Genomic DNA, 25,078 nt, shown 5'->3' on the forward strand with positions numbered 1-25,078 from the left:
CAAGTAAATAGTTAGAAACCTTTACCACTGGTAGGACGGACAGTAACCACAAGCCAGAGATTTAAAATGTATTACTGCACTAGACCCTGTCTCTGCTGAGATTACAATCGACCCTGTCCCTGCTTACATTGCACTAGACCCTGTCTCTGTTTATATTACACGAGACCCTGTCCCTATTTTCATTACACGAGACCCTGTCTCTATTTATATTACAGTCGCTTAAACAAAGGGGACTACAGTGGGATGATGGCAGAGTTGTCTAAAGTACACTGGAAAGGCAGACTAAACGGTGGCACAATTGAGGAACAGTGGAGGACTTTTAAGGAGCTATTTCATAATGCTCAACAAAAATATATTCCAGTGAAAATTAAGGGCGGTAAGAGAAGGGATAACCAGCCGTGGATAACCAAGGAAATAAAGGAGAGTATCAAATTAAAAACCAATGCGTGTAAGGTGGCCAATGTTAGTGGGAAACTAGAAGATTGCGAAAATTTTAATCGACAGCAAAGAATGATTAAGAGAGCAATAAAGAAAGGAAAGGTAGATTACGAAAGTAAATTTGTGCAACACATAAAAACAGATAGTAAAAGCTTTTACCGATATATAAAACGGAAAAGAATGACTAAAGTAAATGTTGGTCCCTCAGACGATGAGAAGGTGGATTTAATAATGGGAAATGTGGAAATGGCTGAGACCCTAAACAATTATTTTGCTTCGGTCGTCTCAGTGGAAGACACAAAAATCATTGCAGAAATTACTGGTCACGGGAATGTGAGAAGGGAGGACCTTGAGATAATCACTATCACAACGGGGATAGTGCTGGATAGGCTAATGGGACTCAAGGTAGACAAGTCCCCATGTCCTGATAAAATGCATCCCAGGGTATTAAAAGACATGGCGGAAGTTATAGCATATGCATTCGTTATTATCTACCAAAATTCTCTGGACTCTGGTGAGGTCCAGCGGATTGGAAAGCAGCTAATGTAACGCCTCTGTTTAACAAAGGGGGCAGACAAAAGGCAAATAACTATAGGCCGGTTAGTTTAACATCTGTAGTGGGGAAAATGCTTGAAGCTATCATTAAGGAAGAAATAGCGGGACATCTAGATAGGAATAGTGCAATAAAGCAGACGCAACATGGATTCATGAAGGGGAAATCATGTTTAACTAATTTACTGGAATTCTTTGAGGATATAATGAGCATGGTGGATAGAGATATACCGATGAATGTGGTGTATTTAGATTTCCAAAAGGCATTCGATAAGGTGCCACACAAAAGGTTACTGCAGAAGATAAAGGTACGTGGGGTCAGAGGAAATGTATTAGCATGGATAGAGAATTGGCTGGATAACAGAAAGCAGAGAGTCGGGATAAATGGGTCCTTTTCGCGTTGGAAACCGGTGGTTAGTGGTGTGCCACAGGGATCGGTGCTGGGACCACAACTGTTTACAATATACATAGATGACCTGGAAGAGGGGACAGATTCAATCAAGTTAGTCAGACATGACCTTCCCTTAACAAATCCGCGCGGACTGTTCCTGATTAATCCATGTCTTTCCAAATGAAGATTTTTCCTGTCATTCAGGATTTTTCCAAAACAAATTCCCACCACTGAGGTTAGGCTGACAGGCCTTTAATAAATCGATCCATCCTTGCTCCCTTTTTAAACAAAGGTTAAACATTAGAGGTCCTCCAGTCCTCTGGCACCACACCTGTAGCCAGTGCGGATTGGAAAATGATGGTCAGAGCCTCTGCTATTTCCTCTTTTGCTTCTCTTAACAGCCTGAAATACATTTCATCTGGGCCTGGGGATTTATCCACTTTCAAAGCTGCTAAGTCCCTTAATACTTCTTCTCTAACTATGTTTACCTCGTCCAATATTTCACACTCCTCCCTCATTGCAAAATCTGCAACGCCCCTCTCTTTTGTGAAAACAAATGCAGGGTATTGATTAAGAATGATAGTCACATCTTCTGCTTCCACACAGATTTCCTTTGTGGTCTCTAATAGGCCGCATTCTTTCTCTAGTTATCCTCTTAAGGTATTTATAATGTCTACCTGTCCTGAAACCTTCATGGGTCTGTGGATATGCACTCCTAGGTCTCTTTATTCATCTACACTTCTCAGTAATCTACGATTCATTATGTATTCCCTTGCCTTGTTAGCCCTCCCCAAATGCAAGACCTCACACTACCGCGGATTGAAGTCCACTTGCTACTATTCTGCCCACCTGATCAGTCCATTGCTATCTTCCTGCAGTCTAGAGCTTTCTTCTTCATTATCAACCACAAGGCCAATTTGTGTGTCATCTGCATACTTCCTAATCATACCCTATAGATTCAAGTCCAAATTATTGATAAAAAAGGGACCTGGTAGTGAGCCCTATGGATTCCCCACTGGAGACAGCCTTCCAGTCTCAAAAACACCCATCAACCATTAACCTTTGCTTCCTGACTCTGAGCCAATTTTGGATCCAACTTGCCACTTTGCCTTGTATCCCAATTGCTTATAATTTTGTGACCAGTCTGCCTTGTGGGACTTTATCAAAATAGTTGCTAGAATTCATATACGCTACATCAAATGCACTGCCCTCATTAAATTTTTTGAGGGGATATACAGGAGAGTCAATCGGTAGACAGACCCGACTTTCCCTTAACAAATCCATGCTGAATGTCCTTGATTAATCCGTGTCTTCCCAAATGAAGATTTATCCTATCCCTCAGCATTTTGTCCAAAAATGTTCCCACCAACGAGCTGAGGCTCTCCCCAGCTTGTAGAGGAACTAGGTCCCAGCTTTGTTCAGGTGCAACCCGACTGGCTTGTCCAGGTCCCACCGCCCCCAGAAACAGTCGCAATACCACATAAATTTAAAGTCTTCCCTCCTGCATCGTCTCAAGCCACATATTCACCTGCTCGATCCTCCTATTTCTATACTCACTAGCACGTGGTACTGGGAGTAATCTGGCGATTACTACTTTTGAGGTCCTGTTTTTTAGTCTCCTTCCCAGCTCCCTTAAAACTGCCTGAAGGACGTCATCCCTCTTTCGACCTTTGTCATTGCTGACAATATAGACCACGACTTCTGGCTATTCACACCCCTCCCCCCGGTTCCCTCACAATGTCCTGCAACCTTTTAACGACAAACCTTGACCCTGGCACCAGGGAGGCAATAACTATCTTGGAGTCACGTCTGCAGCCGCCAAACGTCCTTATTACTAGGGGGATCAAGGTGTATGGCGAGAACGCAGGAATGGGGTACTGAAGTTGCATGTTCAGCTATTAACTCATTGAATGGCGGTGCAGGCTAGAAGGGCCGAATGGCCTAGTCCTGCAACTATTTTCTATGTTTCTATGTCTGTCTATTCCCCATGTATCAAGTGACCTACCACTATTGCTCTTCCACTCTTCTTCCTTCCCTTCTGTGCAGCTGAGCCAAACATGGTTCCGTGGACTTGGCACTGGCTTCACTCCCCAGAGCAACCATCGTGCTCCTCATTAACCTGAACTGAAAAGCGGTTAATGAGTCAGGGGATTCCTGTCCTACATGTCAGTTCCTCCTTGCCTGTCTGACGATCTTCCATTCCCTCTATGCCTGCACAATTTAAACTGCTGGGTGACTACCTCCTGAAATGTGGTGTCCTCAAAGCTCTCAGCTTCACGGATAGACTGCATTGACGCTAGCAACCGGTCAAGCTGCGAAACCCGGAGCTCAAAATGCACCCTTATGATATGGAATCGATATGGGTAGAGCTGCAGAACACCAAATGGCAATACACGTTAGTGGGAGTTTTGTACAGACATATAAACCGTAGTAGTGATGTTGGGGAGGGCATCTTACAGGTAATTAGGGAGCTGGCGACACTTCCCGCAACGTGGTCATCCAGATGTTCCCACATGGCCCAGTATGTGTATTCCATGGGACTTTGCTGCCTGACCAGGATGTACATTCCATGGGACTGAGCTGCCTGCCCAGGATGCGCATTCCATGGGACTGAGCTGCCTGCCCAGGATGTGCATTCCGTGGGACTGAGCTTCCCTGCCCAGTATGTACATTCCATGGGACTGAGCTGCCTGCCCAGGATGTGCATTCCATGGGACTGAGCTGCCTGCCCAGGATGTGCATTCCATGGGACTGAGCTGCCTGCCCAAGATATACATTCTCTACAGACAGTTCTAGTTTCTCTGGAACATTTTTTCCTCTCTTGCTCATCCTAAGCTGTATAATTAGTCCACTCCACTGCTCTGCCTCATAACCCTGCAAATCTTTGCAACTCAAATATTTATCTCTTTTGCACTTAAAGAGTGAATCTGCCTCCACCACCCTTACAGGCAGTGCGTTCCAGGCCATAACATTTCGCTACTGAATGTTTTTCGCTCGTGTGGCATCTGGTTCATTTGCCAATCATCTTAAATAAGTGTCCTCTGGCTACCGAGCCGTCTGACACTGAAAATGTTTTCCCTCATTAAGAGGGTTGGTGGGCTGGAGGAGGTTACAGAGATCGGGAGTGGCGAGGTCTTGGCGGGATTTGAACAAGAGGAGGAGAATTTTAAAGGCTGAAGCTACCCGCCGTCTCCCCCAGTGCAGAATGTGGCTCTCTATTAACAGGAAGGATTTTTGTTTCACAACTAAAGATGCATAATGAGGGGAAATCAATCTGTGTATCTTTAACTAACAGCGAAATGGAAAGAGAGAAATGAATGGCCTTTAAACACCTGGTTATCGACCCCCGAAACTGTAAATTATTTCTCATTATATAACCATACAAATTTACAGCACGGAAGGAGGCCATTTAGGCCCATCTTGTTTGTGCAGACTGATAGAGAGCTATCCATTCTAATCCCACTTTCCAGCTCTTAGTCCGTAGCCTTGTAGCTTACAGAGGCGTGAGTTCGGGGCCATTGGGCAGCGCGGGCCAGACCACACAGTGATAAGTGTGCACACTAGGTCCGTGCAGCAGAGCACATCTAGGATAACCCTTGCCACTGGAATAAGACCTAGCTCTGTCAAGCCCGCGTGGCGGCTGGTGTGTAACGGCCAGCACACGTTAAAAAAATCCATGCACAAGCATCTTCCACCCGTCAGGATGTAGTTTGGAACATGGAATATTAGGTCCTTCATTGAAACATCTGTGAACTCATCCTTCTTTTTGGCGTGGAAGCAAGTCATCCTCGTTTCGACGCACTGCCAATGATGATACTTTGTATCGGGTGAGTATGCAATGTGTTGTGTGAGTACAGATTGACATTTGTCCGTATATGTTGTTTTGTGTGGGGACACCTTGTATTGTGTGAAGTCACGATATATTGTGTGAGTAGAACTTGTGTTGCATGAGTACAGCTTGTGTTGCGTGACTACATCTTGTATTGTGGGAGTGCACCATGTATTTATAAGTAAAGCTTTTATTGTGTGAGTACACCTTGTATTGTGTGAGTACTGACTTTGTTGCATAAATACAGCTTATATATTGTGAGTACTGATATTATGGTGTGAGTTCACATTTTATATCGTGTGAGTATAGTTTTTATGGTGTGAGCACACGTTTTATCGTGTAAGTACATCTTGTATTGTGAAAGTAAAGCTTTTGTTGTATGTGTACACCTTGTATTGTATGAGCACCCCTTTTACTGTATGTGTACATATTTTATTATGTGAGTACACCTTGGGGTTGTGTGCGTAAACCTTGTAATGTGTATGTACACCTTGTATTGTGTGAGAATAGTTTGTATTGCGTAATTTCAGCTTGTATTGTATAAGTACACCATGTATTATGTGAGTAAACCTTTGTCTCTGATCGGGAGGAGCATCAGTTGGAGGAGCTAGAGGGAGCGGGAGGATCGAGGCGGATAAAAGTACTGCAGCAGATCGGGAGGAAGAGCAGTCGCAGGAACAGCTGCTGTAGCGTCAAAAATCAAAAAGCAAAATAGAATTAAAAAGAAATCGAAGAGTAATGTCACAGCCAAGCGGGTAAGTTTTTGGCTGGTTGATTGGTAAGCATTTTTTCTTTTTTTTTTCTTTTCTTATCAGTAGGAAACCTTTGGCATTGTTGCCAAATTATGTTAATCTAAAGGTTAAGTCATGGCAGGAGAGCCCAGAGCCGTGTCCTGCTCCTCCTGTGGTATGTGGGAAGTCAGGGACACTGGCTACTATGTGTGCGTGAAGTGTGTCGAGCTGCAGCTCCTGTCAGGTCGCATTGAGGCACTGGAGCTGTGCATGGATTCACTCTGGAGCATCCGCGATGCTGAAGATGTCTTGGATAGCATGTTTAGTGAGTTGGTCACACAGCAGGTAAAGGTGACACAGACAGATAGGGAATGGGTGACCATCAGGAAGAGCAGGGGAAGGAAGGTAGGGCAGATATACAGTTTTGGATACTGCTGAGGATGGTGGCTCATCAGGGAAAGGGAGCAGCAGCTAAGTTCATGGCAGCAGGGGTAACTGTGCTGCGCAGGTGGGCTGGAAAAAGAGTGGAAGGTATATAGTGAGAGGAGATTCTATTAAAAGGGGAAGAGATAGGCGTTTCTGCGGCCGCAAACGAGACTCCAGAGTGGTATGTTGCCTCCCTGGTGCAAGGGTCAAGGGTGTCTTGGAGCGGGTGCAGGGCATTGTGGAGGGGGAGGGTGAACAGCCAACTATCGTGGTGCATGTAGGTACCAACAATATAGGTAAAAAACTGGATGACATTCTACAAGATGAATTTCGGGAGCTAGGAGTTAAATTTAAAAGTCGGGCCTCAAAGGTAGAATCTCAGGATTGCAATCAGTGCCACGTGCTATTCAGAGTTGGAACAGCAGGATAGTTCAAATGAATACGTGGCTTGAGGTTTGGGGCAAGGGGGAGGTATTCAAATTCCTGGGACATTGGAACAGGTTCTGTGGGAGATGGGACCAGTACAAACCGGATGGTCTGCACCTGGGCAGGACCGGGACCGAGGTCCTTGGTGGTGTGTTTGCTAGTGCTGTTGGCGAGTGTTTAAACGAATATGGCAGGCGGATGGGGATCTATGTAGGGAGGCAGAGGGAAGTAAAAAGGCTGCAGAAGCAAAAGATAGGAAGGAGAAAAGTAAGAGTGGAGGGCAGAGGAATCAAAAAGCGGCATATTAAAATATAATTCTAAAAGGACAAAGAGTTTAAAAAAAACAAGCCTGAAGGCTTTGAGTCTCAATGCGAGGAGCATTCATAATAAGGTGGATGAATTAACAGCGCAGATAGCTTTTAACGGATATAATGTAATTGGGAATTTCGGAGACATGGCTCCAGGGTAACCAAGGCTGGGAACACAACATCCATTGGTATTCAATATTCAGGAAGGATAGACAGAAAGGAAAAGCAGGTGGAGTAGCGTTACTGATTAAAGAGGAGATTAACACAATAGTAAGGAAGGCATTACCTTGACTGATGTGGAATCTATATGGATAGAGCTGCGAAACACCAAATGTCAGAAAATGTTTTCGGGAATTATGTACAGACCACCAAACAGTAGTAGTGAGCGTGGGGATGGCAAGAAACAGGAAATTAGGGATGCGTGCAATAAAGGTACAGCAGTTATCATTGATGACTTAAATCTACATATTGTCTGGGTAACCAATCTGGTAGCAGTACTGTGGAGGAGGATTTCCTGGAGTGTATTTGGGATGGTTTTCTGTACCAATATGTCGATGAATCAACTAAAGAGCAGTCCATCCTAGACTGGGTCTTGTGTAATGAGGGTGGATTAATTAGCAATCTTGTCATGCGAGGGGATGGGCGACCATAATATGGTATAATTCTTCATTAAGAAGGATAATGTCACAGTTAATCCAGAGTCTAGTGTCCTGAACTTAAAGAAAGGTAACTTCGATGGTATGAGACATGAATTGGCTAGGATAGAGTGGCGGATTATACTTAAAGGGTTGCTGGTAGATAGGCAATGGCAGACATTTAAAGATCACAGTGATGAACTACAACAATTGTACATCCCTGTCTGGCATTAAAATAAAACGGGGATGGAGGCTCAGCCGTGGTTAACAAGGGGACTTGTGGATATTATTAAATCCAAGGAAGAGGCATATAAATTGGCCAGAAAAAGTAGCAAACATGAGGACTGGAAGAAATTTAGAATTCAGTAGAGAAAGACAAAGGGTTTAATTATGAAGGGTAGTGGGATACCGCAAGTTTCAGTGCTGGGACCCCAACTATTTACAATATATATTAATGATTTAGACGAAGGAATTGAATGTAATATCTCCAACTTTGCAGATAACACTAAGCTGGGTGGCAGTGTGAGCTGTGAGGAGGATACTAAGAGGCTGCAGGTTGAATTGCCGGATAAGTGAGTGGAAAAATGCATGGCAGATTGAGTAAAATATGGAGAAGTGTGAGCTTATCCACTTTGGTGGCAAACATAGGAAGGCAAATTATTATCTGAATGGTGAAATATTAGTAAAATGGGAGGTGCAACGAAACCTGGGCATCATGGTACATCAGTCATTAAAATAGGCAGGCATGTACAGCAGACAGTAAAGAAAACAAATGGCATGTTGGCCTTCATAGCATGAGGATTTGAGTATGGGAGCAGGACGGTCTTGCTGCAGTTGTACAGGGCCTTGGTGAGACCACACCCTGAGTATTGTGTGCAGTTTTGTCTCCTAATCTGAGAAAGGACCTTCTTGCTTTTGAGGGAGTGAAGCGAAGGTTAACCGGACTGATTCCCGGGATGGCAGGACTGACATATGAAGAAAGGTTGATTCAATTGGCTTATATTCCCTGGAATTTAGGAGAATGAGAGGGGATCTCATCGAAGTATATAAAATTATGACGAGATTGGTCAGGTCGGATGCAGGAACATTGTTCCCGATATTGGGGAAGTCCAGAACCAGGTGTCACATGCTAATGATAAGGGGTAAGCCAAATAGGACCGTGATGAGGAGAAGCTTTTTCACCCAGAATATCGTGAACCTATGGAATTCTCTACCACAGAAAGCTTTTGAGTCCAGTTCGTTGGATATATTCAAAAGGGAGTTAGATTTGACCATTACGGCTAAAGGGATCAGGGGGTATGGAGAGAGGGCAGTAATGGGGTACTGAAATTGCATTATCAGCCCTGATCATATTGAATGGTGGTGCAGTCTCGAAGGTCCGAATGGGCTGCTCCTGCACCTATTTTCTATGGTTTCTATGTTTCTACACATTGTATTGTGTGTGCACACCTTGTATTTTGCGAGGACAATCAGAGTTGCATGAGTACATCTTGTATTGTGTACGTACACGTTGTACTGTGTGAGTAATCCTTGTATTTCGTGAGTACATTTTGTATTTTGTGAGCACTTTGCACTTTGTGAGTACACCTCGCATTTTGTGCGTATGCCTTGTATCATGTGAGTAAACATTGTATCGTGTGAATACATCTTGTATTGTGTGATTACAGCTTGTATTGTGTGATTACACCTTGTATTGTGAATACACCTTGAATTGTGTGATTACATCTTGTATTGTGAATAGACCTTGTATTGTGTGATTACACCTTGTATTGTGTGATTACAACTTGTATTTTGATTACCCTTGTATTGTGAGTGTACAGCTTGTATTGTGTGATTACACTTTGCATTATGTGAATACACCTTGTATTGTGTGATTACACCTTGTATGGTGATTACCCCTTGTATTGTGTGAATACACCTTGTATTGTTAGTGTACACCTTGTATTGCGTGATGACACTTTGCATTATGTGAATACGCCTGTATTGTGTGGGTACACCCCGTAATCTGCCAGTTCACGTTTTATTGTGTGAGAATAACTTGGAATATTTGAGTACACATTGTATTGTGTGAGTACACATTTTATAGAACGAGTACATCTTGTATTGTGCGAGTACATCTTGTATTGTGTGAGTACACCTTGTATTGTGTGAGTACATCTTGTATTGTGTGAATATATATTGTATTGTGGCAGTACACTTTAAAGCATGTGAGTACACATTGTATAAGTACACATTGTATTGTGTTCGCACATCTTCTATTGTGCGAGTACATCTTGTATTGTGTGAATATATTATCTATTGTGTGAGTACAGCTTCTATTGTGTGCGTACATCATGTATTGTGTGAGAATCCATTGTAATGTGTGACTGCAACTTGCATTGTCAGTTTGTGCATCTTGTGTTGTGTGAGTACACCATGTATTTTGTGAGGATACATTGTATTGTGTGATTTCACCTTGTATTGTATGAGTAGTGCTGATATTGTGTGAGTACACCTTGTATTGTCTACCGACACATTATTTTGTATTAGTACAACTTGTATTGTGTGAGCGATCCTTGTAATGGGTAAGTACAACTTCTATTTTCTAAGTACACGTTGTACTGTGTGTGTGCAACTTGGACTATTTTATTGCAAATTGTATATTGAAAGTACGCTTTCTATTATGTGAGTACATGTTTTGTTTATTTGTGCATCTTGTATTCTGTGAGTACACCTAGTATTGTGCGAGTACACCTTTTATTGTGTGGGTACGTCTCATATTCTGGGGTGTAACTTGCATTGTGTGGGTATAACTTCCATTACATAACTACATACGGCAGCATGTGACTGTCACTGTTGCTCTGATTCGTGCCTGTTCTAGATGTCCTTGAGCTGTGATTGGTTCCGCCTCATTAGAAGTGTTGTTCCTTTGCTGCTTCACAGAATTGAACATTCCATATGAGTCAGCCGTACTTAGTTTTGCAAAAACTGCTGGGATATTACTTTAGATGCTAAGCTGGGCCACATGATATCTCGAGCCTTGGGAGTCATATCCCAAGAGTCCGAACAAAATTGTTCCTCCTCCCACAATGAAAATGGAAAGTAAGTGCTGAATTTGTTTGTTCAAATAACTGTAAATAATTGTGAAAACTAATTGTCTACCTGTGGATTTCCAACACATATAAATGAGGACCCTTTGAGCCTGTCATGGAGAATCTGTTTGATTGACTCTCACAAGCAGAGACCATCGCTTCTCATAGAATATGCACGGTCGGATAACTGGTCTAGTTTATGCCATTTACTATCCTATTCTCGCAGCTATTGGAGTTCCGGGTGAGTCATTGCACTAAATCATTAAATTGTAAATGATTGTTGAATGAACTTACAGCTGTTACTGACAATTTAAAATGTGACATATTCATCTCCAGTTGTTTGTTAGAAAGTCACTTCGTGAGTGGTATCCTAGTTTTCCATCATTCTTTAATTTATATGTATTGTTTTACACAAGCTGCAGTGGTTGAGTCTCAAATACACACAGTACTCTGCGATTATTGCAAATAGCAAGCATTATGTTCGGCTTGTTCATTGTACTGAATTATATTTTTTAAATAATGTTTTGTTCACTTTTTTAACACCTATGATTGTGTGTGGATAATTCTACATGTGAACATCTGAGGACAAATTTTCAGCAAGATCACCTTAGATAGAATTTTAATATGTGTCATTGTGAAAAAGGTGAAAGTGAGTTGGCAGTCCGTGTTACATCTCTCCCGAATTTTATTTCATTGACTTCAATAGAAATACTAATTGGGATGCTGGAGTTTTGCCAGCGCTCAGAGGACGGGATCGGTGGAGAGTCAGCTATCAAAATAAAAACATTGACAGTGGGTTGGGACCGAGCGCCATGCTACTTTCCCAGATGTCGTGTCTGTAAACTCTCAACAGACCCGCCACGCTGCAGCAGGCGAGGCAATTTAGGTCATTGTGACCTTGTTAAGAGTTTATTAAAAATAATGTTGAGCTGAACTTCCCATTTTGCCAGGTTTTCAATGAGATTCACACGGCTCGGGAAGCAGGACATCGGGCCATCTGTTACCATGAATTCATTTCTTTACCTGCTAGCTACAAATATGTTATAAATACTCCCATCTCACAGCTGTTTGCATTTCAAGATTAAAACGTCATGCTTACTGGGTTTGGGAGGCACATTGAACTTTGTGGACGTTGCACGTCCTTGGAACAATCTCTCATTGGAAGTTTCACCTCATTGGAACAATCTCTCACCATTGATAGATCACTTCTGTCCTCTCAAGGTCATTTGCCATCTATTACATTAGCCTTTGGAAATTTAAGCTTTCTCACTTTGCTCCTCTGAATCACATCACGATTAGCGCCAGCACCATAATCACAATTAACACTAGCAGCACCAACAACAACATCCTTCTCCGCAATCAACTGATGCTGCACAGGAGAGAGGGCATCAGAACTCGGCCACATTGCTGACCAGGACGGGAGGGATGGCCTGACCATGATTTACTTCAGCAGACGCTGTACATCCTGCCTGTCACATAATGCGCTATTTTGACACCACTCCAAAAGAACATCATACAGCGTCGTTACAGTGCCCAAGCCACAGCTTTCACAATCGTTGCCATTGCGGGGGGGTACCGTTATGTTTCAACATTCACACAGCTCAGAGCATCACATCTGAAGATGCGCATAAATCTGTCCAAGAACACAAAGTGATGAAATTACAGGTGTCAATATTTGACAGCACATTAAAAGAAATCTTGTATGATCATTGGCTAAACCACACATGCCTATCCTTGTGTGTTGTTAGTTGGTATAATTGCAACAGGATGAGGGTGAGTATGGGGCGTGGCTAGCGAGATGGAGAAGTTATAATGTAGATAGAGAGGGATAGGTGGATGTGCAAGGAAAGTTGATGTGCGTAAGAATGTGCAGGAAGTGATGGGGCTGTGGTGAGTGGCACAACATGATAAGGTTGAGAATGGCTTTGCAATAAAGTGTGTGATCCACTTAGATCATGGAAAGATTTTCACCACTGCAGTCTGGTCCTGCTGACGATATCACTGCCTTTGATTCCACTGCAATGTGCAACCGTATTGATTTGGTTTCCTGGGGAGGTCGCCCCTGCCCATAGTAAGTAACGAAAACGTCTCTCTGTGCTGCATAGGAGAGCCTGGGTGAAGCCGTGCACCTTTCTGCAGTGCGTGTCACTGTTTGTAGCAATTCAATGCTGTGGAACTCTCAGAGCACAACTATTAAATTCAATTTCGAAAAGGTCCCTTTCAGGAAACCGTCTGATGAAGCGTCTCCAAATGACGTCATCAGGCCCCCTTCCTTCAAACCGCCCGAGCAATGCTCTGGGCGGGCTTAACAAGCTTAATCAATGGATAATCTTATCTACATAACTGGCTGGAGCCAGCAGCGAGATCGGAACCTGCACGGAGCCACTGAGGTAGGCGAAAATGCGGCCATAAAACGAGCTGCAGGTTCATTATCAGCCGCTTTACACTACCTCTTGAAGTGAAGATGTGCCTGCTTGAAATGATTATGGGTGAAATTCGTCTTGCATGGTAGAGGGAATCAGTAAACAGTTTTACAATTCTCCCGGTTATCTGCCCATTGACATCGAAGGAGAAGAAATTACGACTGAGCATATAACAGGTGGCCTATTCGCTACAGCCCGTCATTAATTGCACCCGTGTGTTCCTTCGGATTTTTATATTCCCGTGTTGCTAAGGACGGAGGCAATTTACAACATCCAGGTGTATATATCGCCCGGTATACGCAGTGCCTGACATTCAGTGTCTAACACCTGAGATTAATTCTTCGGCCCTGACTTTCAATATTGAGGTAGGATTGCAATTTGCAGCTATTACCTAAAACTGGCATCGCTGATCACTTGTCCTTATGGAAGCTGGTCGATTTTCATTTCCAGCTCCAACACCAAGCTGCTCAGTTGGGATCGACCTTTTGTGTTCCATGTTCTACATATCTCAATCAATGCAAGCAGTCTGTTTCTCGCTCCCTTGTCCTATCTTTTCATAATTTGAAACATTTCTATCACATCGTCCCATAATTAGGGTTCTAATCAATTAAAAAACATTTTTGGAAGATTTATTGATATTTGTATCTCATCATGCCAATCAGCATCGCGTGATTTTCTCTCTCTATTCCCTCACTATCCTTCCTATACTGCAATACTTTATACCGTATTCTTAACTAAATCTCGTTAACCATGCTTTCCGTATGCTAACTCCCACCATCCGTTTCATCCATCATGCCCTGTGCTTGCTGACCTACACGAGTTCCTGGTCGAACAACGCTTTGATTTGAACGTTCTCACCGTTGGTCAAATCCTTCCATTGCACCACACCTCCAGACCTTTATAACCTCCTTCAGCCCTACCATCTTGGATCATGAATGCATTCCTTCAATTATGGCCTATCCCCCATCCCCAATGTTCTTCATTCCACCATTGGTGGCCATGCCTTCAGCTCCCTAGTCGTTAAGCTCTGGAATTCTCTCTCGAACCGTGCTATCTCTCTCTCGTCATGAAAGACGCTCCTTAAACCTATCTACCTCTGATCCAGCATTTGGTTATCGTTCCGAATATTTGGCTCAGTATGATGCTCCTGTGAAGCGTCTTGGGACGCTTTACTACATTGAATGCGCAATATAAATGCAATTTCTTGTATTATATAGTTTCATTATTATCTCTTGGCTTTTATTTTCTATTCCACTAGAGATAAAATCTCGGGATTTATCCCCATTTAATTAGTTGCTACAATTATTGGGGATTGCAATCTCCAATATTTTCGTTGTCGTACAGTGTGCATGAAAAGACAACATGGAAAAGTTGCACATGAATAACAGGTGGGTCCCCGTTTGTAAGGAGCATTCGACATGTAAGGGTTGATGTGTAGGTCATTGGTGAGGAATTTATCATTTCTGGTGAAGGGCCTGCAACCGAAGCCAGATTCCTTCTGTGTTCTTTACAGATGCTGATTGAGTTGTTGTGCATTTCCATCTCAATGGTTTATTTTCAGAGCTGCAATATTTGCAGTTTCATTTCAGAGGGTTTTGGTTCATTTTTGTTACCCACTTTTTATTGTTATTTCTCATAATGCGCTAATTTTGGCCTTTTAATTGGATCTTTCGTCGGCTTCTAGTGGGTTTCCTAGCAGAAATGATTGCGTTGCTGATAATGAAAGACTGAATATAAACTGAATACAGACAACATTTTGTAAACCAATGAAGATATCAGACGAGAACGATCACATGCATCGGATAGAATTTTTAAAAAGTGAGGTTGTTAAATCAATTATTCAATCAATGATTACATTTATCGAGTAAGTTAACTTAAGTGATTATGTTTAATTTATACAATAATTATTAATTGAGAGAGTCAGTATCACTGTCAAATAAGGTGAATAGTTTATTGACTCGATAGAACGTTGTTCAGGTATGGCTGCTTAGTGTTAATGGGTAATTTCGCGATGCTCGATTCTGAGACACACCTGATGGCCAGAAGTTGATGAGCAAGGAAGGTGGCAGGGAAGACATGCTGCTTGCACGTTCAGCATAAAACCGGGCTAGTAGACCGAGGAGTGATGTGTTTGACAGGAAAATCGTTGAGGCTGAGTAGACAGAATTAGAATTTAACATGTATCATAGGACCAGTGTTTAAGACATAATGAACGTGGAGGGAGTCGGTGGGGTCGGCATTCATCGGGGAAGCTGGAACAGGTCTTGAAACGGTCGTTAGGTTGAGAGTTGGGCACAGGGCCTAGTCAAAGGCCAGTAGAACAAAACAAGTTTTGGCTAAGATTTATTTAAAAAGTGTACATTAGTAGCCACACGTAATTAAATAAACTGTGAATAAGTTTGATGTTTTTTCTTGTAAATTTTATATTTAGTTGCAAAGAGAAGCTATAATATTTTAGTGATAGATGAACGTTTGATATAAAACAATAAGCTGCATGAAATTTCCATCTAAAATATGCTCGCATCTAATTGAGTGTGATAAAAAACTCTGAGAAAACATTGAGATAGAAAGAGTGATGAACAGGAAATTCACGTGGAATGTAGGGTCCGGATATTGGGAGATCTCAATCCAGGAGCAGCATCGGGACACCCGTTTGGTGACCCGAATTGCCGGCCTGGCGTAAATGAGGCCGTTGCTTCAAAATCACAGGGACAGCACTGATCTTCGACTTCAACTCGACCTTCCCGTACTATCACCATATCCCTTGATACCTCCAATATGAAAAATCTATCGATTGCAATATTGAATAATAATATGCTAAACATATTTATGCTTGCTCTTGGTGACTAAAGGAAAGTGACTTTCCATTTTTACGTTTTGGCAAATGTTTGTGCGAATTTATTTCATTACATTAATAGAAACTGCTAACTGTAATCATTGCTATTTACTTACACAATTCCGGCATAAAGGGCGTTATAGCGCTTTAGTTTGATGTGACACAGCTGCTCACTTTACACTATAAAAAATCGCCAAATCTTCAACCATCTATTTTCCTCAAATTCAGTAACGGTTTCTATTTAACTAGGAATAATAATACTGAATCAGTATTGTAGGACTGGGGTAAATTCCTACTTTTGCTGCCAGGCAAAAAATGTGTCGCAGGCAATCCCAGTCCCTTTTGCACACCAATCTATTTTCATCGACTTTGCCCATTATAAAGATCGCTGTTTGTGTTAAACATTGAAGTAAATCGAAATGAAACGCAGCCGATGCTACACGCTTAATAAAGTATAAGGATCCATCATCTCTTCAACAGAGCATTCGCGCACACATTCCCATCCCATTTCTCTATCTACATATATATATATCGAAAATCTATAACCACATGTATTCTCGAACTTGTTTACTTTATTAATATTGACAGAACGTACAAGTATGTCATACTTCTACACTTACTAGTAGGATACCCACCGGTTTATAAGAACTATGGATCAACCCAGGATAATTTTCAGCACGGAGTGCCAAAGCATAACTGATGGGACCAAATTGCCCATTTTTAGAGGCCCGTTAGTGCCTCCAGGGCTGCCAACGGGGCAAAAGACAATTTTAGCAAGGGGTGTGGGGCTCTCCTGGCTCCTGGTAAATTGCACGGGAATTTGGAGAACGCTTCCCGCAAGGCTGGCGCGGGTGGGTGCCAACACCAGCTTCTGACATCCGCTGCAGCCAGAAGTTAAAGGTAATGTCGCCAGAGCCCGGCGACATCATCTTCCTCGTTTTGCCGACTCTCGGGTTAGCTCTTCATGTCCCCCTCTGGCATGGTCAAAGGGTACTGCACAAGATAAAGTTCACTTGGTTGTGACATGTAAAGAGGATTGGCTAACCAGCAGAGAACAGAGTGCCGGGATGAATGGTTCATTCTCTGGTTGGCAACCAGTAACTAGTGGTGTGCCGCAGGGATCAGGCTGGGACCACAACTATTTACAATCTATATTAATGACTTGAAAGAAAGGACTGAGTGTAACCTAGCCACGTTTGCTGACGATAAAAAGATGGGAGGAAAACAAATGTGTGAGTGGGACACAAAAAATCTGCAAAAGAACATTGAAAGGCTAAGTGAGTGGGCAAAAAATTTGGCAGATGGAGTTAAATGTTCGAAAGTGTGAGACAGTTTGGCAGAAAAAAATCAAAGAGCAAGTCATTATTTGAATGGCAAAAGATTGCAAAGTGCCGCAGTACAGCGGGACCTGGGCATAATTGAACATGAAATACAAAAGGATAGTACGCAGGTACAGCAAGTGATCAGTAAGGCCAATGGTATCTTGGCCTTTATTGCAAAGGGGATGGAGTATAAAAACAGTGAAGGCTTGCTACAGCTATAAAAAGTTTTGGTGAGGCCTCTCCTGGAATACTGTGTGCAGATTTGGTTTCCATATATACGCAAGGGTATCATTGCTTTGCAGGCAGTTCAGAGAAGGTTCACTAGGTCGATTCCGATAATTCTGGAGTTGATTTATGAGGAAAGGCTGAGAAGGTTGGCCCTATATTCTATGGAGTTCAAAAGAAGGAGAGGTGATCTTATCGAAACGTATAAGATTATGAGCGTGTTTGACAAAATGCATGGAGAGAGACTGTTTCCACTGATGGGGGAGACTCGAACTAGGGGGTATGATCTTAGAATAAGGGGCCGCCCATTTAAAACAAAGATGAGGAGGAATTTATTCTCTCAGAGGATTGTAAATCTATGGACTTCGCTGACTCAGAGAGCTGTGGAAGTTGGGATGCTGAATAATTTTAAGTCAGAAATAGACAGTTTCTTAAACGATAACGGGATAAGGGGTTGTGTGGAGCGGGCGGGGATGTGGAGTTGAGTCCATGATCAGATCAGCCATGAACTTATTGAATGACAAAGCAAGCTCGAGGGGCCGTATAACCTACTTCTGTTCCTATTTTTTATGGTCTTATGTTCTTATGGTCCGAGCCACAATCGTGGAGCCCGTTAATCTCTTTTGGGTGCCGGGCTGCAGGGCCGGTACCACGCTGTCCTGGTGGTTTAGTGGAGACCACCAGAGGCTTGCAACTTCAGTAGGGATTGCCTGCAGAAAAGCAGACGTTACAGCAATTCTAAAGGGACATGTCAAAATTGTGGTAAACTTGGACATTTGGCCAAAGATTGCTGGAGTTATGAGGAAGGCGCTGGATGGCGAGATCACAAACAGGCAAAGATGGAAATACCATTAACCAGGGAAGATCTGATGGACATGCTCAGACAGATACCAGCACCACTGGTACCACTGCCACCACCGCCCCAACCAGAGAACACCCAATAACCAACTTAGATTTGCCTCTGACCCATAGGACCATCAACATACAAGGAGAGAGTGGGGGATATCAGAAAGCAACCCGAAGTGAGATGGTGTTGTCGAAGTACAGGGGTTATGCAACCTGCTCAGTTTTGGTGCCGTCAGAATAGAGAAGGCAACATAAAGAAGGCATACAGAAGGCAGCGATACATTAAGGGAGATAGGGGTATTGATAGCTCTTCAGCGTAATCGGATAATTTTGGGAGATAAGCAAGAAACCGAATTAAGTTCGAAAACCCGGGACACCAGCAGCAACGCGTGGTAGGAACAACCATAATCCAACCCGAGTGGGAAACAAAGGGTGTATGGGGTAGCGTGTGCCAATTATACCCGACTCTGTGGGCACAATGCAAACAAGATTATGGATTAGCAGAGATATTACCCATCAAAATTCCTGGACCCGAACACAAAGCTCACCGACAGTTCCAATTAACACCCGAAGCTGAGGTAGCGGTCTGTCAGATAGTGCATGAATTAGAGGAGCAAAGTATATTGAAACATGTAATAGCCTCCATTAATTCACCTGTGTGGCTGATGAAGAAACCCGACAGGTCTTACCGATTGACTATCGATTATACCACCCTGAATAAGGTGACTTCCGGAGAACACCCAATAGTGGTAAGTCCAGCCACAATATTTAATGGCCTGGATCCAGATCATAAGATATTCACCATGCTGGTATAGTGAATGGAACTTGGACCATTCCCTTAGCCAAAGAGTCTCAAGGAAAATTTGTCTTCAAGGTAAATGGATAACAATACACATGGGCGAAGGTACCACTGGGATTCAATAACAGCTGCAGGATATTTCATCGAATATTGTCAGGGATTTTGGAACCAGTAGACTTAGGAGAAAGAAGGAGCGAAGTAACCAATCTGGGATACATAATATCGTAAGGGAAGAGACAGATGCCCGAGGACAGTAAGGAAGCAATTCAATCAATCCCCAGACCAGGAACCGTGAAAGGGGTCAGGCAGGTACTCGGGCTATTAAACTACTGCAGAAATGTTATTCCCGAATATGCCAAGGTGGCCTAACCTATTCAGAAACAGGTCAAAGGGTGGGAACCCTCCTAAGAGCCAGTAAACTGGGGCCTAGATCAAGAAACTGCATGTGTGCGGTTAAAACAAACTCTCACAAGTGCTCCAACCCTGGGACTACCAGACCAGAATAGGCCCTTTTACGTCTATACCTACCACATTAACCATCATAATAACGCGGTAGTGATTCAATTACATGGCGACAGGCATAGACCGTGGCATATTACTCAGACAAACCGCAACCTGTAGCTGCAGGACGGTCCAGGAGCGTTGCTGCCCTCGACTGTGCGGCTTGGGCCATCAGAGTTAACGAAACAATAATAATGTCAGGGTGCATTATTCTACAAACCCAGCGTACCTTAGTAGAATTACTTAACACTGGAAGGCTAAAAATGTATTCGATGCACAAATGGCGAGGTGGTAAATAATGCTCTCCCCCTCCTCTCCCGCCACCCCCCACCCCGCCCCCCACACCACTCAACGGTATGGTAACAATAATAAAAGACGCCTGCAGGGTGGATCATTACAAAGGGAGAGGAGCATCATTATAGCACAACAGAAGATGAGGGAAGTAGTCAGGCTAGTGAAACCCTGCTTGAGGAGGCAGACATGGATCTATATGTAGATGAGTTTCGGCGCTATATCAATGGGACACCACAGACAGGATGGGTCGTGGTAGATAGCAGCTGTCAGGTCAAAGGGGAAGGACGGTTAGAAGAGAATCTATCAGCTCAAGTGGTTGAATTTGTGGTTCTCACTGAGGTTCTGAGGCTTGCGAGGGGAAAATGAGTAAATATCTATACAGACAGTCGATATGCTTTCGGAGTAGAGCTTGATTATATGATAGCCTGGAGCAGACGGTGATACACGACCTCAGGAGGAGGACCGATTAAACATGAGGAGATTGGGAAACATCTAGTGGAAGCCTCCTTCCTACCCCAGGAGTGTGCGATAATAAAGATCAAAGCACACGTAAAAAATAATGATCAGTATGAACAGGGGAATGCATGGACAGATGAAGCAGCAAAGCGAGTGGCAGGTACACTGGCCGGGGAAGCCCAAGGCAGAGCATGTACAATTGGGCCTGAGGAAGTAAATATTGTGTACAGTTTTGGTCTCCTAACCTGAGGAAGGACATTCTTGCTATTGAGGGAGTGCAGCGAAGTTTCACCAGACTGATTCCCGGGATGGCGGGACTGACCTATCAAGAAAGACTGGATCAACTGGGCTTGTCTTCACTGGAGTTCAGAAGAATGAGAGGGGACCTCATAGAAACATTTAAAATTCTGACGGGGTTAGACAGGTTAGCTGCAGGAAGAATGTTCCCAATGTTGGGGAATTCCAGAACCAGAGGTCACAGTCTAAAGATAAGGGGTAAGCCATTGAGGACCGAGATGCGGAGGAACTTCTTTACCCAGAGAGTGGTGAACCTGTGGAATTCTCTACCACAGAAAGTTGTTGAGGCCAATTCACTAAATATATTCAAAAAGGAGTTAGATGAGGTCCTTACTACTAGGGGGATGAAGGGGTATGGCGAGAAAGCAGGAATGGGGTACTAAAGTTTAATGTTCAGCCATGAACTCATTGAATGGCGGTGCAGGCTAGAAGGGCCGAATGGCCTACTCCTGCACCTATTTTCTATGTTTCTATGTTTCTATATTTCTATGCTTGAGGTACAGGGAGAGGCCACTCCGCAGGAACAGGAGGGGTGGAAGCAGAGAAGGCCAAACAAGGGACCGACGGGATATGGAGAAAAGATGGGAATGTGGTGGCCCCGGAATGCATCCAGGGGAGCCTATTAAATTTATACCACGGGTATGTCCATACAGGTAGAACAAACATGATAAACTTGATGTCCAGATGCTGGTGGTGGAAGGGAATATCTAGAGATATAGAGGACCTCTGCAGAAGGTGAGTGATATACGCAAAATACAACCCAGGGGGGAAAGTAAAGGTCAAAATGGGACATCAGCCCCCACCGAAGGGACTCTGGGAAAATTTGCAGGTAGATTTTACTGGACCTTTATCCAGCAACAAGGGGAAAACATACTGCTTAGATATAATAGACACGTTTATGAAGTGGGTAGAAGCTGTCGCCACTAGGAATTGTTCAGTAGAAACCATGGCCAGGATCCTAGCAAACAAAATAACGGCACTGCAGCTGAACTCAGATCAAAGTTCAGACTTCACAGGGAAGATCATGAAACAGGCGTGCGCTTAGGGATTAGGCAAAAACTATCCCACATCAACGAGACTGGAAAGGGATGGGTTGACAGGATACACCGAGTATAAATAAAGCTCAAGGCAACCCCTAGTCGAACGATAGGAATGATACCCTTTTAACTAAAATAATATGGAAATCTGTAATGGAACTCTGTAAGCAGTTACATGATATAGAGGCAAAGATTAGAGATCAGCAAATCAAGGATTTAGAGAACGACACTAAGAAGCAGAAGTTCCAAACACCCCAAATAGGCAGTCAAGAGATGACCACAGAGAGGTTCGGGATCGCATCCAAATAGATCGGTCTCTATCAGGTAATCATGGTAAGTTATGGTACTTATAAGGAGTATCGGCAAGTGGAAACACTGGACCCAGTTAAAAAAGCATGGTCACTAACTAACCAGTGACGACCGGAAAATATTGCTTTTTGCAGGACTCGAGAGCTCGTGGAAATAACGTGGAGTAATGCAGCCTCATATCAGTGACAACAGACTGAGGGATGGCAAGGCCTGTATTACAGGGACTTGGGCGACATTAGTTTAATAAAACATCAAAAACACTGATGGTGTCGGACGGAGCAACAGTAGAGTTAAATAACGGGCATAAAACAACGTTACAAGGAAACGAAACAACATTGGGGATGAGCCAATAATATAGAACCATAATTAATGGGAATAAGACCGCGGTGTGTTTTTAATCAGGAAAGACAAACATACTGCACCAGGGGAAGGGGGTGCAGATTTCACTCAACATCTATGAATGGTGGTGGAGTGATATCTCCAGAGATAGACCCACCAACACGGCCCCATCCACTAGTTTAGCAACAGTGAGCACTACCAGGGCCTCGACCATCACACCCCCAGCGCCACAAACCTGTCCAACTGTGAACACTGGGGCAAAAGAGAAATTGATAAGGCAGACCAAGGGTAAGATACACTTCAGGGTACGTCAGCGAATAATTACTGTATTCCTAAATTTAAACAATAAAACTACCCCAACATCTGCGGGTTAAACAGTATAAGCCTGTATAGAAACATGATCCTTCGAGCACTTAAAGGCGCTGAATCCAAAACCATGAAGTTTAATGTGGAAAGAGAGTCAGGTAAAAAAAAACGGGACAGGGGAAAAAGAGGGATACTCGAAATGGTACGAGGCAGGATACACGGCAGGATACGTGGCAGGATACACTGCAGAATACACGGCGGAATACGTGTATGTGGCGGGAGTTGCGAAACTATAGACCTACACACGATAGATGATTGAGTTAACGCCTTCGCATGAACCTGACTGGGATTGCTGGAAAGCGATAAGGATAATGAAAAGATACAGGCACAGCTGGGTAATGGCGCATAAAGCGAATTATTACAGTGGCCCACACATTGCGAGACCACACCAGAACTCTAAATGAATAAAGCATAACGCAACTTAAGTAAAACCATACAGACAGAACAAGTACGTGCAGGATATGGAGCATGGTTGCTCACTGGAATACAACATAACAGAGAGTAGCTTCAGAAGAGAAAGGTGTCGGATTGGATAACACTCGATATATTTACAAACTGGACCTTAGACAAAAACATGACTCATGCCTGCGAGGTGCAGAGAAACAGTCATGCTTGGGTTTCAAAGGCCAGCTGTGTTACCGGACATTTAAATAGATTTTTTATTATCTCTACCACAGTATTATGTGACAACAGGAGATCCTTCATACCAAACAATGTAGGAGAAATAAGGAATCAAACTCGCGTGTGTTATGATGACAAACCAGAAATGTAACTGAGGAGAACAACAGTCCTAAGAGTCTCAGCATATGTAGATTGTTATAAAAATAACCAAGTTGCTTTATGTCGAGATCCACTACGAATGATCAAAGATGACTGTGGATATAACCAATTGGACGGGTGCACCTTGAGCATCACCCCCACTAACACAGGACTACAAAATTATCGCTGTTTCACGAGGATATGGAGATTGATGTGTGACCACCACGGCAACTGAAATGAAGAAAGGAACACCTCATGCACCATTATGGATATTGACTTCTGCTTTACTCCACTTGATGAGACAGATATAAATGGGTTTATTATAACCCCTGAGCTAAAGGAGGAATGATCGATGGGACAATGATGGACATTGCCTGAGGAGGTTTTGCGAAGACCAGCGGGCCACAAGGAAAACCAATACTCGAATTGAAAGAGAAACAAACTCGACTGAATTGGACACCATTCGACAACATAGAGGGTACTCCAGGCGGGGCAGAAATTCGGCAGAACAGTGAAGACCCCAAGTGGAGGGAAGATAGATGAAACAGCAGATACTCCAGGCGCGGCATAATTCGAACACCGAGAAAATGTTGGCTACAAAGGACTTATACATGAACTAAGCTAGACTCAATGTACTGGTTGTAGTGCAAGGGTGCTCACCTTGCTAGTATTATCCTTTAAAAAGCTGTAACCGACGTAAGAGGCAAGCCCTAGCCCGTACTATAGTTAAAACATTGAAGAAAGGGAAATCAGACAGTCCGGCAGAAAGGACATACATAGTATAACCTTGATGGGAAAGCCAACAGATAGCTCCAGGAGCTCGGGAAGTAGCACTACCCAAGGGCAAGGACAACCCTGGAATCTCACCCATGTGGTATTAATTGCGAAATGGCCTATCTTGGGCATATAGTCAAGGGCCATTAGGGGGTAATTGTAAGGGATAAATAGTAAGGTTCTAGATAGGGGGTCAGAATTATGCCGAAGGTAGTGAACTTATCAATTGTCGATGTATGTAACACTTGCTTATATAGGTATGACACACTTATACGCATTATATCATAGCTTAACCTGAGTAAAACTTAAACAGCCAAAGTCAGCAGTTTTGTTTAAAAGTCGCTGATCAAGAGATAAAGAAGCCAGGACAACCACACCAGGTGTCGGATAGACTGGGGTAGAGGGCAAAATGGAATAAGACAATGATGAGAGATGGGCAATTTCATGTACCACTCGGAGCCCGTCTGATAAGAGTCGACAAATCACTGTAACTTCGCTGATAGCAATAGACCTATCGATGATTTTGTAGGAGGATACCTCCTCTCCAACACCTGTATACATTATGCTTCAAAACCCTTCTATGTCGGAGGTTCCAATACGGAACCTTCCCGTGCATTGCTCGTAAAAAAACCGATAAACCTGAGGTTTCGTGTGTTTACTTCCGTGTTCGTCATACAGTGGGAAGCTG

The 25,078-nt window shown here is 43.3% G+C and overlaps 1 pseudogene; it reads right to left on the bottom strand.

The window, feature by feature from the left end:
- LOC139235451 (Ig heavy chain C region, secreted form-like) overlaps positions 1 to 16,992 on the bottom strand; it is a 54,963-nt pseudogene extending 37,971 nt beyond the window's left edge.
- Between the last annotated feature and the right edge of the window lie 8,086 nt (positions 16,993 to 25,078).

The sequence above is a fragment of the Pristiophorus japonicus genome, chromosome 23, assembly GCF_044704955.1.
Source record: "Pristiophorus japonicus isolate sPriJap1 chromosome 23, sPriJap1.hap1, whole genome shotgun sequence".
NCBI classification, from domain to species: domain Eukaryota; kingdom Metazoa; phylum Chordata; class Chondrichthyes; family Pristiophoridae; genus Pristiophorus; species Pristiophorus japonicus.